Source organism: Molossus molossus, unplaced genomic scaffold (genome assembly GCF_014108415.1).
Source record: "Molossus molossus isolate mMolMol1 unplaced genomic scaffold, mMolMol1.p scaffold_m16_p_15, whole genome shotgun sequence".
In the NCBI taxonomy this organism is placed as follows: Eukaryota; Metazoa; Chordata; class Mammalia; order Chiroptera; family Molossidae; genus Molossus; species Molossus molossus.
In genome coordinates this window covers 33,955,302-33,970,261 of record NW_023425350.1, presented here as the reverse complement: position 1 = coordinate 33,970,261, position 14,960 = coordinate 33,955,302, and the positions used below count along the sequence as shown (strand labels likewise).

At 40.7% G+C, this 14,960-nt stretch overlaps 1 protein-coding gene across 2 annotated transcripts in view; it reads left to right on the top strand.

Moving 5' to 3' along the window:
• FSHR (follicle stimulating hormone receptor) overlaps positions 1–14,960 on the top strand; it is a 148,756-nt gene that overhangs the window by 85,615 nt on the left and 48,181 nt on the right. The window lies entirely within an intron of this gene.

The following is a 14,960-nucleotide window of genomic DNA, read 5'->3' as shown; positions in this document are numbered from 1 at the left end:
AATACATAATCCCCACCCCCCTCAATTAGATTTTAATCAGTTGTCAGCCACTGGCACTGGTGTGAGCTTTTCTTTAAAGCAGAAATCAGTACAAGGGAGGAATGAGAGGATGCCTCTGAACAGGACTCAGATGATGCAGGATTAGAGGCCAATTAAGCTCCCCATGATGCCTGGAGCTACACTCAGCTCAACCAGCCCCCCTCTAGGCAAACTTGGTTAGGGACCATCCCATCCCATTTCCTCTCAAATACCTTCCTTCCTTATCTGAGCTGAAAATAGCTCCCCTGTGTTTGCCTCTTCATTAGCTCCCCTTTCAGCTACTATTTATCGTCACTTTTAAGTTGGTGATTTTCAGACTTTAGTTTTGTAAAGTATTTGGGGACTAAAAGAAAGAAAAACCAACCTCAACTGAACATCTCTCAGCCTCCATTCCCCAGTTCTCGCTGGCAGGTTATAAACTGTTGCCACTATAAGACACCTCTTTAGGTTATACAAGCAGCACGCAATAAAAGACTCACACTCAGCTCTGGGGAGAGATTTTCCAATCGTTTTCTCATTTCTTCATTGTCTCTGCACTTCCTCCGCTCTCTTTAAATACTATGGGGCTCACTCTGTCACTGACCTTGTCTAATCACATTGATTGTCAGCAATTGCAGTCTAATTGGAAAAAGCAAGTTGCTATGGTAATTCCTGTGTCTTATGTCTTACATTTAAAGATACAATGGTCCTAAAAGGAGGAAAATTGCTTGCAGTTGGTGACATAGGAAAACATAATTAGATATACAAATTGTAAAACTAATCTATTAAAATGAATTCTGAAATATAAATCAGGATTTGATGTAATAAATTGGTCCCAGAATTTCTACCAGAGGCATATCTGGTCAGAATGTTTTTCTTTTCCTCCAAATACTTATATTTTTAGAAAAAAAAGAAAGAAAGAAAGAAAGAAAGAAAGAAAGAAAGAAAGAAAGAAAGAAAGAAAGAAAGAAAGGGTATCAAAGACAAGCAGGAAGGAGGTGGCTATTCGCTTAAGATTAGATACAAGGACCCCTAAGGTCAGGATGCTGCTTGAGAGAACATCAGCATGGAAGTTGACAGACCCAGGTTCTGCTTCTCTATCTTTAACTTGCTCTGTGACCTTAGGTAAACTACCATACCTTTCTGTGCTTTATCATTCCCAGTGATGGAATAACAGCTTTTGCTTCTTTCATTAATTTAGTCAATCAGTAATTACTTATTGAACAGGAAGCCTCAAAAATCAGTCTCAATGGAGAAGACAAAAGAGCAATTTCCTTTTAGAAGCATATTGAAGACAGAAATTATATTCTGTTGAGTACATCTGAAGAAGAGGCCTGAAAAGGAATTTGAGGTTTGGTACCAAAAATGCTGAAGCATTTTAACCTGTTCCCTCCAACTCAACAAAATTGAAAGCCTGCTGAGTGTGACGCAATGGATTTGTTCTATTGAGAGTTCAACAGTGGACACAGTTCCAGCCCTCAGGGGATTACAGCTAGAAGGAAGCACAACTAGCATGACTGTTGATAAAATACTCTGTTGATAAAAGACACAACTATGATCAAATATTTTGATAAAGACACACGGAGTGTGCTAGGGAAGCTCAGAGGAAGGCAAATGTCTTGATTCTGGAGCGTTAGAGTAGATTTCCTTGGAGGAAATTTAAAGATTGGGCCTTAAAATTGGAATGGGTTTCCTTCCTGCTCCACTACTCAGGTGTGAGGGCAAAACAAATATTTACTTTAGTCAATATAAGACAAAGGACATCAACCCTTGCAGATGCCGTGTGTTCATTCAGCACACAGTTATGTAGTGCCTGCTTGGTGCACACATGACAAGTTAGGAATGGAGTAAAGTCCTTGACCTTATGAGATTTATAGTCACTAGACTCCAGGAAAAAAAAATCAAAACAATGGTACTAAATACCTTTTTTTTTTTTAGCACTTACTACTAAGCTTCAGATACTTAACATGTAATTATTTAATATTTAGTCCTCACAAAATTTTACAAGGTCAATACTATTGTCCTCATTTCAAATATGAGGAACCTGAGCCTCGGAGAGATTAAATAACTGCCAGTCTCACACAGCTTGTATGGGTCTGCAAGGCTAACTCCATTGCCTAGCTTAGAACATAGCTAACCCCTTTCCTGGAAGTCAGTTAGCTTTGACAATTGCTTCTACAACGCCAGCAAGGAGACCCATGTAACAGAACTTGAATGGATAAATAAAAGTGAATAAAAATTCACTCTTATCATCAGTAATGAACATTTTAAGCAAGACCCGCTCAGTTATTATTTGCGCATGTTATCTCCAGAGTCTTGTGCCTTTTTTGCTTATCTGAGAAGGGGAAAGGAGGCCATGTGTAGGAAAGCAAATCTAGAAGATAGCTACTAAAATCCTTTCCTTTCTTTGCTTATACTCTGAAGTTCTCTTTCCAGGGGCGTCACAAAACAAAACAACTTTTGCTAAAAAGTGTCTTCCTAGCAGGATCTTCGCAACCTGAAGTTACTTTAGTAAAGGACAAACAAGTATTTCACAATGAAATCGCACCCATGCATAGGAGTACAGAAGAGCCCTTTGGAAGCTTCTTAAGTGAGGAAGGAGATATGGCTTCTCTTCTGCCCCACACGGCCAACTCCCTAAACCTCAGCAGGAACAACTCCACCATTCTTTGTTTTGCTTCTTTCGAAGCATTTGTTTAAACAGGATTCCGGAGCACAGAAAAGGCCTGACCATACATTGAACTGGTTGATGATTCCCAATATCTGCGGAGGCCTTGACTGGCTGAATCAAAGACTCATGTTAGAACAGAACCCACTCTCCTCCTTTGTGCCTAGAATAACTGCATTTTTCTCCAGGCTATGGCAACGTCTCATAAAATAGGAAGCTCTTTTTAAAGACCTTCTTCTTTTTTTCTGAACCAAACAGATCTCTTTGCTGTAAAAACAGGGACATTTTTAGGACCAACGTGAAGCCAAAAAGGGCCTGGAGGAGGGCCTTTGACTACCATTTGAGGTGGGATGGGAAAATGTACTGCTCAGAAATGGATTATGGAGTCAGTGAAAATAAGCCCCTGAATTTCTAAATTCAAAGAAACTCAGAAAATGTAACAAAGTGCAGAATGGGTAACAGCTCTGCACGCAGGGTGTGTCTGAGGGCGCTACACTCAAGCATTCCAAAGAGGAAAATAAAACAATCTGACTCAAATTCAGAAGTGGCCAAATGTGAGTTCCTTGTTGTACCCTCACCGCAGCCCATAACGGAGGCACTTTTGTGCCAAGAATAAGAGTTAATGAGGTCGAAAATGAAGGGGCATAAAAGCTAGAGTAATTATGTATTACAGAGTGAAAACAGAGGCTGGAAGGAGGATGAAAGCCAGTTGGGGGAGGGCCGGTCACGTTACAGGTGTGGCAAGGAGAGCAAAAAGGCACACTAGGTTCCAGAGAGATTGTTAAGGGAGATTTGTGGGACCTTTGGGGTGACTGAAGTGGACGGGAAAGCCCAAAATAACTGCCACCCACCCCACCCCACACACACACACTTGGTGTTTCTTTGGTAAAGAGGCTCAGGATATATGACAGGAAGAAATGGACACTAGCTTACAGGGAGCTCAGTGGAGCCCTCATTAATCTGACAAAACCAACACTGTCTTCAGGAGAAAAATAGCTCAAGCCAGGGGTACCTTTTCATCATGCCCAGGGCTCAGGGAGACCGGCCCTTGCTGGCTGCCCACGGAGCTGCTCACAGGGACTGGTGCAGTGCCTGAAGAAGGACGCTTCCCAGAGCCGCCGCACTGACCCACCTTGTCAGAAATGAAGGCTGGCTGGCTTTTAATAACACAATCACAGAAATAATTAAAATCCCTGAGTTCTAGGGCTAGAAGGAATCCACAAGAACATCTGAATCAATAGTGTTGTTTTATAGATGAGGAACAAGGGCCCAGAGAAGGGAACTGATTTGACTCAAGGACAGTGGTTAATTCGTGGCAGAGTCAAGACCAGAACCTACATCTTCTGGCTCCAGTGAAGTAATAAAAACAATAGTAGGCAGCATAACCTTTGCATAACACTATGTGCTTTTTTTCCCCTCCTGTATGACATGCATTATTCATAGGGTCTTCAATAGCCCTGCCAACTACAGAGGATTGAATATAAAAGGTACTGAGGCACAGAGGGTCTTAGCAACATCTCACAGAGGAAAATGGAAGTCAGAGAGCTCCAGTGATTTGCTGAAGTGATGAAGGACTTCCTCTTTCCACTCAAGAGACCTCACCTCCTCCTGCAGCTCCACACTGCTGCAGTTTAGAGAGCGGAGGGTTCACATTTCTTAACCTGAACACCTCTCGGGGTCTGTGTGCTAATGGATTTAGTAGTCTCCATCGGTAAAATGTTCTTTCTAGCATGCTAGAATTCTTTAGGGTTTTGTGGGGCTTGTTTTTTTTTTAATTGAAAAAGTCAGGTAAAAAGCCAGGGGCCCATAATTCAATAAGGAGCAGGCACCCAGTATGCTCACCATAAAAGAGCCAAGCAATTCAATCACAAGTAGTAAATACTGTGCCACTAAGGAAGAGAGGTCTCTGGCTAAATGAGGTCAAATTTAGACTTAGTTTCAAAGGAGATATTTGGTTGGTTGTTTCTTTCCCATTTGGCCAAGCAGCACTCCTGCATGACTCCTAATTAATCAGCCAACAAAAATTTTCTCAGCACTTATTCTATATGCCCATTTTCAGCAGATGGTAAAAATAAAACTCATACCTGATGGGAGAATCATTTGTTGAGTCAATACAAGATAGCATGCAGAGTACTAGGCTCTCAGCTTAGGTGTTAGAGTGGATAGATGGCAACAACAAATTCCAAAATGTCAGGGACTTGAAGAACAAGTTTCTTTTTTTTTTACCTAGCACTTCAGGGTAGCATTCTTCAGTGCTTGATTTAGGATCTCAGGGCAACAGCAGCTTCACCATCTTTAATCATGGCTTACGGGGTTGCCCTGGGCACCTCCAGACATGTCAGACGGAAGGGAGACAGAGCACAGAGGAGCATACATAAGGGACTTGGCCAGGCCTGGGGTGGCACACATCATTTCTGCCCGCATTGCATGGGAGGAACCTGGTCCCCATGAGGCTATATCTAACAGTAAGTTTGCTCAGGAAATGTCGTCTAGCTGTGCACCCAAAAATATAATGGGAAAAATAGAATTTTGTGGACAGCTAGAAATCTCATCCATGCTATATATCAGTAATTCTTATAAAAATTTATAAGGTAGTTATAATTACTCCCAATGAAATGAATCTTATGGAGGTTAGCTGAATTGTCTAAGGCACACAAGTAGGCATTGATGAAGCTAGAATTTGAATCCAGGCGTGTCTGGCTTTGAGGTCCATTCTGCCACTTACATATGCATATGAACAGGAGTCTGATAAGACAAGGCCATTCGTGAGATTACCCATGTAGAGCATTTAACATTATTCCTGCTGCACAGCACATGTCTGATAAAGGTTCATTATCACCATCATCATTATTCCTTCAGCCCTGAGTTACACGGCTCAAGCTCACAAGTGTCCCAAACCTGTAGACAAGTTACCATTCCTTATGTTTTCAGAGGCCCCTCCAACCTTTCACTTCTCTTTCTTTGGCTTCTGCTGAAGCTGGCAGACCACACGGAAACCAAGTGACCCAACGGAATGTCTCTTCCCTTTCTCCTCGACACACAGTGTCCACCCCCTTGTGGCCTTCCTAACCCTGTTTTCCATCACTTAGAACTCAATGAATTAATATTTCAACAATTTCTGAGATTAATACAGGAATTGGCTACCTTTTCTAACTTCTAACTCTAATATCATTATACCTCCAGAAAATCTCTTCCCCTTTTCCCTCCTGCTCTTTCTCTCTCCTCCACTTTTTAATCACCTTCTTTTAATTCCATTTGCTTTCCCAACCAACAATCCTACTCATGGCTGCCAATCGTCAGTACTATGTACTTCCCTGTACCCAGGCAGAGACGAACTCTTCAGTTATCACCTTCTACTCCACCCTTTTCTCCACTAGCCACTCCATTTTTATTTTCTTGCATATTACATACATAACCTTCAATCTACTTCAAATTTTTAAGGTAATCATCAGGACATTTAACTGTTTGAAAAAAGGTGATGCATGACCCACATCAAACCTCTCCTGAGTCATCAAATGACTGTTAAGAACTTCTGGTCCAACGCAAATTGCAAAGAACCATTATTATGATAATGATGGTGGGAAATGAAGAGACATTTGCAAAAAATACTGAAAAAAAGTAATTGATAGGATTTAAGATCAGTTAAACGTTGAAGAGTAGTCAGAGATGACCCCAGAATTTAAAGCTTGCATTGGTCCAATGAGCCAAGAGGGATGACAGATGGAGCTGTTGGCAGCATCTGTGATTAGGGAGGGGAGGAGACTTGGGAGAGGAAAATAATAAGCCTGCCCTAGACTAGCTGTCCATGTAGGGTTTGCAGGACATGTCATAGAATATGACTTAGTCAGTTGCAGATATGGGACTCTGGTCTAACAAGGAAATTGTTCCAATGACATGTGAGGCATCAACAGAGTGGTTCTAACAGAGCAAGCTTGAGGGATAATAAGACAGAGCTTTTAGACAACTAGAGTAGGTTGAGAAGAAAAATATGGTATATGGAGGAAATTATAAAATGTATTGGCCTGGCCATGTGGTTCAGATTTTTGAAGCATCGTTCAGTACACCAAAAGGCTGTGGGTTCTATTCCCAGTCAGGGCACATACCTAGGTTTTGGGTTCAGGCCCTGGTGGGGTACATATGGGAGAAAATGGATTGATGTTTCTCTCACATCAATGTTTCTCTCTATCCTCCCACCCCTTTCTCCCTAAAATCAATAAAAACATCTCCTCAGGTAAGGGTTAAAAAAATAAATAAAAATAAGTAACTAAAATGCACCGAATCCCCACTATGTACCCTCTTATGTGTTGGGCACTTGGCACTTTTCTCTACTTTTATTCTATTGACTTTGCACTCCTAACCTCTCCTTCATGTTGCTTCTAAACCACAGACTCTTAAAAGCAGGGGCACTGCTTTTTACTGTCCTTCATACTCTATATTTGCAAAGAGAATGCACTGAATAGAGCCTCTCCCATGAGTCGCTGCTTGATCTGTCTGTGACGGCGAATGTGCTTGCTGACTTACAGATTGCCTTGCCAGAACTCAAGTACCATGCGGTGTTGAGGATGGAGGTGGTATTTACTTGTTTTATAGATATACTGCTCCCCAAAAGATTTCTACTCTATTGGAAGTTAGAACAAGAACAATAGGATTTTCTTCAGTGGAAATAGTTTTCCAAGTCACTGGAAATGTGACCTATCTGATTTCTGCCATCCTGTTGAGGCCCCGTCGATGGTGGGTTCACGTCCCAGATGGACTCCACTTACTGGCTCTGCGTGCCTCTTTCCCTCTTCTGTAACGCTAAGGATGGCACTCATCTCATAGGGTTGTGCTGAGGATTAAGCAATTTAACAAATATGAAACACAAAACATTGCCCAGAACATAAAGAATGTGTAAGAGATGTTAGCTATTCTGACTTAATTTTCAGTCCTTTTTCTCACCTACTGAGGGAAGCAAGGAAAATAAGTAATAATCTATATTTTGGTATAACATAACATCTTAAATTAGGATGACACTAAAAATGGACACGATAGTTTGTTATTGATATATTTGAAAGGGAGTGAATTGAATTCAGATGTCTGAATTAGGTGAAGTCACTAAGGGTGCTTTTATCTCTGTCTCATTTGGGGGACATCATCTTTCCAGTGTCTTTAGCAAAGACTCAACTTACCCAGGAAGCAGGTGGGACATGTCAGGAAAGGAAGGTAACTAAACTATCTGTTGTCATCTGAGGAGGTGAGAGAAGCCCCCTGGCAATGTCCTTACCATACCTGATACACGTCCCACACTCTATTGACCCTCTCGTGTGAAGGGAACAGCATACTTTGTAGGCTATGACTTCGTGGTGGAGACATTCTTATTGGAGCACCTAGGTGCTCTGCCTAACCTCCTTTGTTGGTCAACAAACCAGATGGCAGGTCTCACTGTGGGTGAGACTCAGAATGGAGTTTGGGATAATGCCATCACCAAGTTTAAGGATTTGAATGATCTGTAGATGGGGTTAAGAGGAGCATTGCTAGGATCTCTGCCAGCACCATTGTCCCCAGCATAGTGGCTGGTTGGCTAGCCCAGTATTTCCACCTGCAAAGGATTTCTGTCCTGAACTCCACAAAGAAAAGAAGGCAGGCTGTCATTGTGATTTCGCACAATCTCATTTAATCCCTTTGACAACCCAGTGAGGTAGTTATTAACCTCCATTTTACAAATGAGAAAACTGAAGATCAGAGAGACTGTCACTTGCTCACAGTTATACAGCTAGTAAGAAATGGAGGCAGGATTCCAACTCAGATCTTCATTATAAAGTATCTGAATCTGACCCTAAGGGAATACTAAATGAGGGTGGAATTATATATTTGGAGCCTTTTATGAAATTTTCTGGAATTCATTTTCATGGGAATTTTTACCTGCCCTGTTCTGTATTTACTTAAATTATATAGCACATTTTCAGAAGAATTGGGGGAGTAGACATATGGTAGAAATACAGAAAACTACATATTTTAAATATATATATACACACATATATCATATATGCATAATATATTACCATATATATAACATTTAATATTATACATGTACAATTATATTATATATACTCTATATATCATTATTTACATATCTGTAGTTATATTCAAATGCAACGTGCCAGCAATCCATTTTATTTTTTCTGTAACTCAGATGTAGCCCATAAAATAAAGATAACACCCATTTAAGGAACGCCTAAAATATTAGACTCACTGAGTTAGAGATAATTGATAAAACCCAAGACCCATTTTATTCATCTTTAGATTGCTAGCACTGAGTATAGGGCCTGAAACACAAATTTTCTTAATTCAAATTTGTTGGACACTTGTTGAATTGTTCTTCACTCTTTTAAATTTCACTCCAAGTTTCTGCTAAACAAGACACTTCCTTCCGGTGCTAGCACACATTTGATTTGCAAATACTCTGCTTACTGCCAGCTTTCAAGAACTTTACTGTGCAAGAGTAAAGGTGGAAATCTTTTCCAGTCTTTCAGAAATCATGTATTCATTCAGCAAACACTAGGCTGGGAGCAGGAATAATAAGGTACAAGGCAATGTTGCTGTTCTTCAGGAGCTTTGTCCAGTGAAGGAGACAGACCAGTATGCAAATCCAATGCAGCGTGTAAGAGCTGTACAATGGAGGGGAGGGGGCCGGTGTTAGACCACGGGGAATGCAGGGGAAAAAACTAGCCAACTAAAATTAATCTGAGGTTATTAAAAACAAAAGAAATAAATTTGATTCAGTGAATATTAAAAACATTTCGATGCAATCAAATCCCCTAATATATGCCCAGTTAGGGAAGGATATATTGGATATACATGATGGGGCAAAAGTAGGTTTACTGTTGTTCCTATGGAAAATAACACAATAATTAATAAATAATAATACAAGAATAAACTCTGTTTTGCATACTCACAACTGTAAACCTACTTTTGCCCCACCCTGTATTGGAGAAAAATGCTGTGTGGAGAGTCAGGGAAAAGGGGAAAAAATGAAGACGAACTTGGAGAATATCTCTTATATCAGGAAAAAAAAAGAAGACATTTCTGTGTTTGATTTCTTATTACATCCTATTCTGTTTCATAGATGTCATTGAAATTCTAGTGAGACCTTTACTTGCTGTTCACAATTTTCAGCTCTTCCTTATCCTATAAACCCATAGCAAAACTGCTCTGAATGAAATAGTCTCAGAATTCCACAAATGAGTATCAGGTGAAATGGTGGACAAATTAATACCACCCTGTGATAGGCTGAAATGTAATGCTGGACCTGGCTGAATTCCACATGCTCACTCACTCCCTTAAGTCTTTTCTACCAACACCCAACCCCCTACTGCCCCATCAACTATACAAGCACACCTTGTTTTACTCCATTATGCTTCACAGATGTTGCTTTTTTTTTTTACAAATTGAAGGCAAGACCCTCCACCAGTGAAAAGATTGTGACTCACTTTATTGCAGTGATCGAGAACTGAACCCACAATATCTTCAAGGTATGCCTGGACTAGTATGTGAATACCAGTTCATTGACCAGAAGAATGCAAACCTGAAGTAGACTTTGACTGTGGCTCTGAAACTCACTCCAGACAGAATGCCCTGATAACCCCCAGTACCTCATGCAAGCACATCTCCCCTTCCTTCAAAGAAATTTCATGCACAAAAAGGACCTTAAAATTTACCTTCTCTAACCCCCAATCAAATGCTTTAAGTACCCCTACAGTCACACCAGTCATCTCCTCTGTTTCTCCTCTATGAGAGTTTTGCCAATTCAAGGACCTCATCTGGGATACAGAGAGGTAGCTAAGAGCATTCAGACACTATGAGTATAGCAGAACAAATACACATATGTGTCCCTTTTATGCTGTATTAAATGTATTAAATGTAAAAATGGGACAAAAGCCTAACTCTCAGACAAGCTAGCCTTGAGCCCTTTTACCAGACTTTCTGTAGGCATGTTGCCTACAGAAAAGAGGGTGAATGAATGCTGGAGACAAACTTCATCTCTTTTGCAGTTTTGCAGATGCTATTTCTGGACCCAAAGAGTACATTTTCTTCATCTACCCATCCGTCCACTAAATATTTGTTGAGTACTTGTTACATGCCAACTTACCACTAGATGCTGGAGACACAAAGATAGACAGGTAACATACCATCCATAAACACAAAGTCAGGGGAATTAAACAATGACCAACTACCCCCCCAAAAAAGCAATGACAAAACAATGTGTTAGTTGCTTTAGCTGAGAAATGAAAGAAGTTTTGTGAGAATGTAGAGTATAGGAAAACTTCAATGATGAGAGAGTAAGGGTACACCTTCCAAGTACTTCACTCCTCTTAATTGATTTGGACTCCTCTTTCATGCTTTTTATGTCCACTCATATGTGTGTGTTGGGGAGAAAGGTCTGGTGTGGTGTTATTAACCATTCTTCTAAAGAACCTTGCAATCCAAAGTGTGATCTCAATACCAGCATGATCCCCTTACTTGAGGTATTACGAATGCAGAACCTCAGGCTCCACTCAAGATCTCTCCACTGAGAAACTGAATTTTAACAAGACCCATAAATGATTCATATGTGCATAGACAATTGAGAAAAACAGTCCTAAAAGGTGAAAACCTTATCTGGAAATAAACTTTCCACAGTCAGGAACCCTCACCCAAAAAGGGCAGCGTTCAGGGTCTACCTTGGACAGTTCCCAGACTCTTGGGTCTGCAGATCTCTACACTTTTCAGTCATTAAAGACACCAGAGATTTGCTTATGTGGCTCATAGGTACCTATGTTTACTACACTAAAGATTAAAACTAGGGAATTATTTGTTAGTTCATTTAAAACAACAATAATAAATGTTAATATAAATAACAGTTTTCATGCAAAATAACCACCTTTTCGAAATTATTCACAAAAAGAGTACTGTGGTTTTACATATTTGCAAATATTTTTAACATCTGGCTTAATAGAAGACAGATGCATTCTCATATCTGCTTCTGCATTATAGCTGTTGTTATATCACACATCAAGTAGGACTCTGCCATATGCTTATAGAATGATAGTGAAAATTTCTATTTTAGCATTGTTACAAAAATTGTTTTACCATACAGAGCACTGGACCACACTTTCAGATCTACCCTGTACCTAGAACTCCCCTCTCTCATGAACCTTTACCTCGAATACTAAGGAAACACCATCACACCTTGAACTGTGCCCATTGCAGTGATTTGTCACGACTGCAGAGAAAATTCTGAACACAATCATTTGAAACAAAGAATGATTTCTTAATTAGGTAAGTTCTTTGGATGTAAAGATTCCACTCCTCCCGTCGCAAACCAGTTGAGTGATCCTCACAAACTGTGTATTATCTTAGCCAAGCCAGATCACCTCTGTTAATGTAACTGGAGATAGAATTGGTTGTACCAACTCGAATTTACATAGGTGTACTGAAAATGAAGGGAAGCTATGCATTTAAACAAATGCTTTATTAATGATCAATACTAACCAAATGTAAGGTGTTACTACACTATTTGCCACATCCCTTGTGACACATTTGCAACGTTGTGACTTTTTGATGACATTTTCTTACTTAGGACAAATTAAACCTAACTTGTGCCTGCTCTATTTTACTTCTGTTCCAGGTTCTAAATTCAGGTTTCTCTTGCGACGATCCAGTCTCATTGCCCCTTGTGCTCCAACAACCTTATTTATCTAATTTATTGTCTTAGCAGCCTAGGGAAAATTGGCCCTGGCTCCTGAGGCAAATTTTGAGACAGAAATCATAGATCTAGTCCAGCAGTGCTCAACCCTTTGTGCACCTTAAAATCACCATTGCTCAGAGAATTAAAGGGAGAAAAAACAATGCCAGAGTCAAATGCAACCAAATAAATCCAGCTCTCTCGTGTGGACCCAGGCTGTGGAATTTTAAAGGTCCACCAGAAGATTCTAATGTGCAGCCAGAGATGAGAAGCTCTGATCTAGTCTAACCCTTCACTTTCCAGATGCTGGTAGGAGGGAGAGACAGCCAAGTCGGGAAAGAACCCAACACAGAATCACCAAGCTAGAACACCACCTCTGGCCAGACAATATGACCAAGATTCTTCCACGTTCTTTTAATTCAGTTCTCAAACGAAACAACAAAAAACAAAGTGTTAGTCTTTTTCCTTTAAAAAAAATTGTTTTACAAATAACTTGAAAGTTATATATAATTTTTATATTATATATAAAGTTTTATATATAATAAAATATATGTACCTATTTTAAGTTCAAAGTTCAAAGAGTCAGATAAATATATATATATACACCCATGTTACTACCTCCCCAACCTTGACACAGAATATTTTCATCACCCCAGAAAGTTTTCCTGCCTTTTCCCTGTCAGCAACCTCCGTCTAGGCCTTAGGCAACAATTACCCTGATTTCCGTCACTGTAGATTAGTTTTTCCCATTTTAGAACTTCATATAAATGGAATCATACAGTATGCATTCTTTTATGTCTACATTCTTTCACTCAGCATAATTTTTTAAAGATTCAATGATGTTGTATCAGCAGTTTGTTCCATTTTAATGACGAATAGTATTCCATCGCATGAATATTCCATAGTTTACCCATTGGGTTGCTTCCAGTTTTTGGCTATTACAAATAAAGCTGCTATGAGCATTTGTGTAAAAGTCTTTGGAAGTGCATAAATTTTTATTTCTCTTGAGTAAATATATAAGAGTGGAAACGCTGGGCCTAACCTGGCCTGGGAGGCACGGTGTGTAGAAGAAAGTGTTCCAACTCTGCATCAGCCAGGGTTGCTCTGCATACAGGCAGAGCCATTTATTAACATAGAGATCAATATGCCAACTTCCTGGGCATGGTCAAAGGATTGGAGAGAAAGTGTGTAGAGTGTCTGGTAAATACAAGATAGTAAATGATAACAGAAATAACTAGAGACAGAACTGGGTTGGACTGTTCTCAGTAAGGTGCTTTTCTACTACAGTACACTGTTCACCTCCCCCCAACCCTCATCCAGCCAAAGTCCCCCCTCCCCACACACCCCCCCCCCCAATTCCTATACCCTCTCCTGTCCTTGAAGGTGAGGCCATAAAATGTGAACTAGCTTCTAAGTTAATTTACATGTGTTTCTTGGCTCATTTGTTCTATTAATTTTTAGTTATCTTTTAAGGAGAAATTCCTGCCTTTGGGGCAATATTAGACTGAGACATTACCACAAGTGGTGACCAACCTACTGGTAACTGTAAGTGAACCTGGAATAGCTTTCAGGAAATATGACTCCCTTTGCATTTAAACCCCTCTGCTATCCCGTTCTTTCCCCCATGCCTCGTTCTCCACTTGGGCAACTCTTTCACTGCTCTGTGAGTATTCCAATAACGGTCTCCTACCCCTTTCCTACTCCTCCTCCCTGTACCTCCCAGCACCCCTTCCTCCTGCGGGACAGAGGATCACGATCTGTGGCCAATTACACACACACACACACACACACACACACACACACACGTATCTATGTTCAACTCTGAAAATCGTGAAGACTTACATTTACCAAAAGAATCATAAAAGATGCTATCCTAGAATAAAAGGCATTTTCTCTCCCACAGTGTCTCCTCCCTCGTGGGGGCTTGTGAGAAATGACTCTACCTTCACTAGTTGACAAGCCCCAGATGTCACCAGCCCCTCTCTCGAGGTGGCTGCTATTCACAGTCACACTTCCCCTCCCCCACAAGGCAGTCTCCTGTCCTGTCCTCCAGGCTGGTCCTTTGATCAAGGCCTTTGCAGAGCTCTTCAGCTAAATCCCAGGCCAGCAGACAGGCTTCTGCCGTCCATGAGGTTTCCTGAGACACTCTCAGATGAGGCATTGAAATTGCCCTCGAGTCTTCCTCCAGAGGCCTCACAATGGCATATTTCATCTGTGAGCCACTTTCTAAACATTAACTGATTAAGCCACCCTCTCCCTTCACAAGCTCCCGGCTTCTGCATAGTGGACTGCACTCCCCACTGCCCTCAAATTTCTCCAGGAGGAAAGAAATGGGGGTTTGGAGGATCTTTGGCCTGGAGAGAGGAGTGTTTTAGGCCAATACAACATTAATGCCAGAGACCTAGCAACAGTAACCCCACTTGGGTAATGGCATAAATGGGGGAAGATTTAAGTCCTTGTTTCATTAAGAGACACTGAATTAAGGTTCTCGTCTCCCACACGGGGTCAGCTGACAGAAGAACCTGACTCCATGGTCTAGGGCAGGGTCACTGAGTACAGCCCATGGTACTA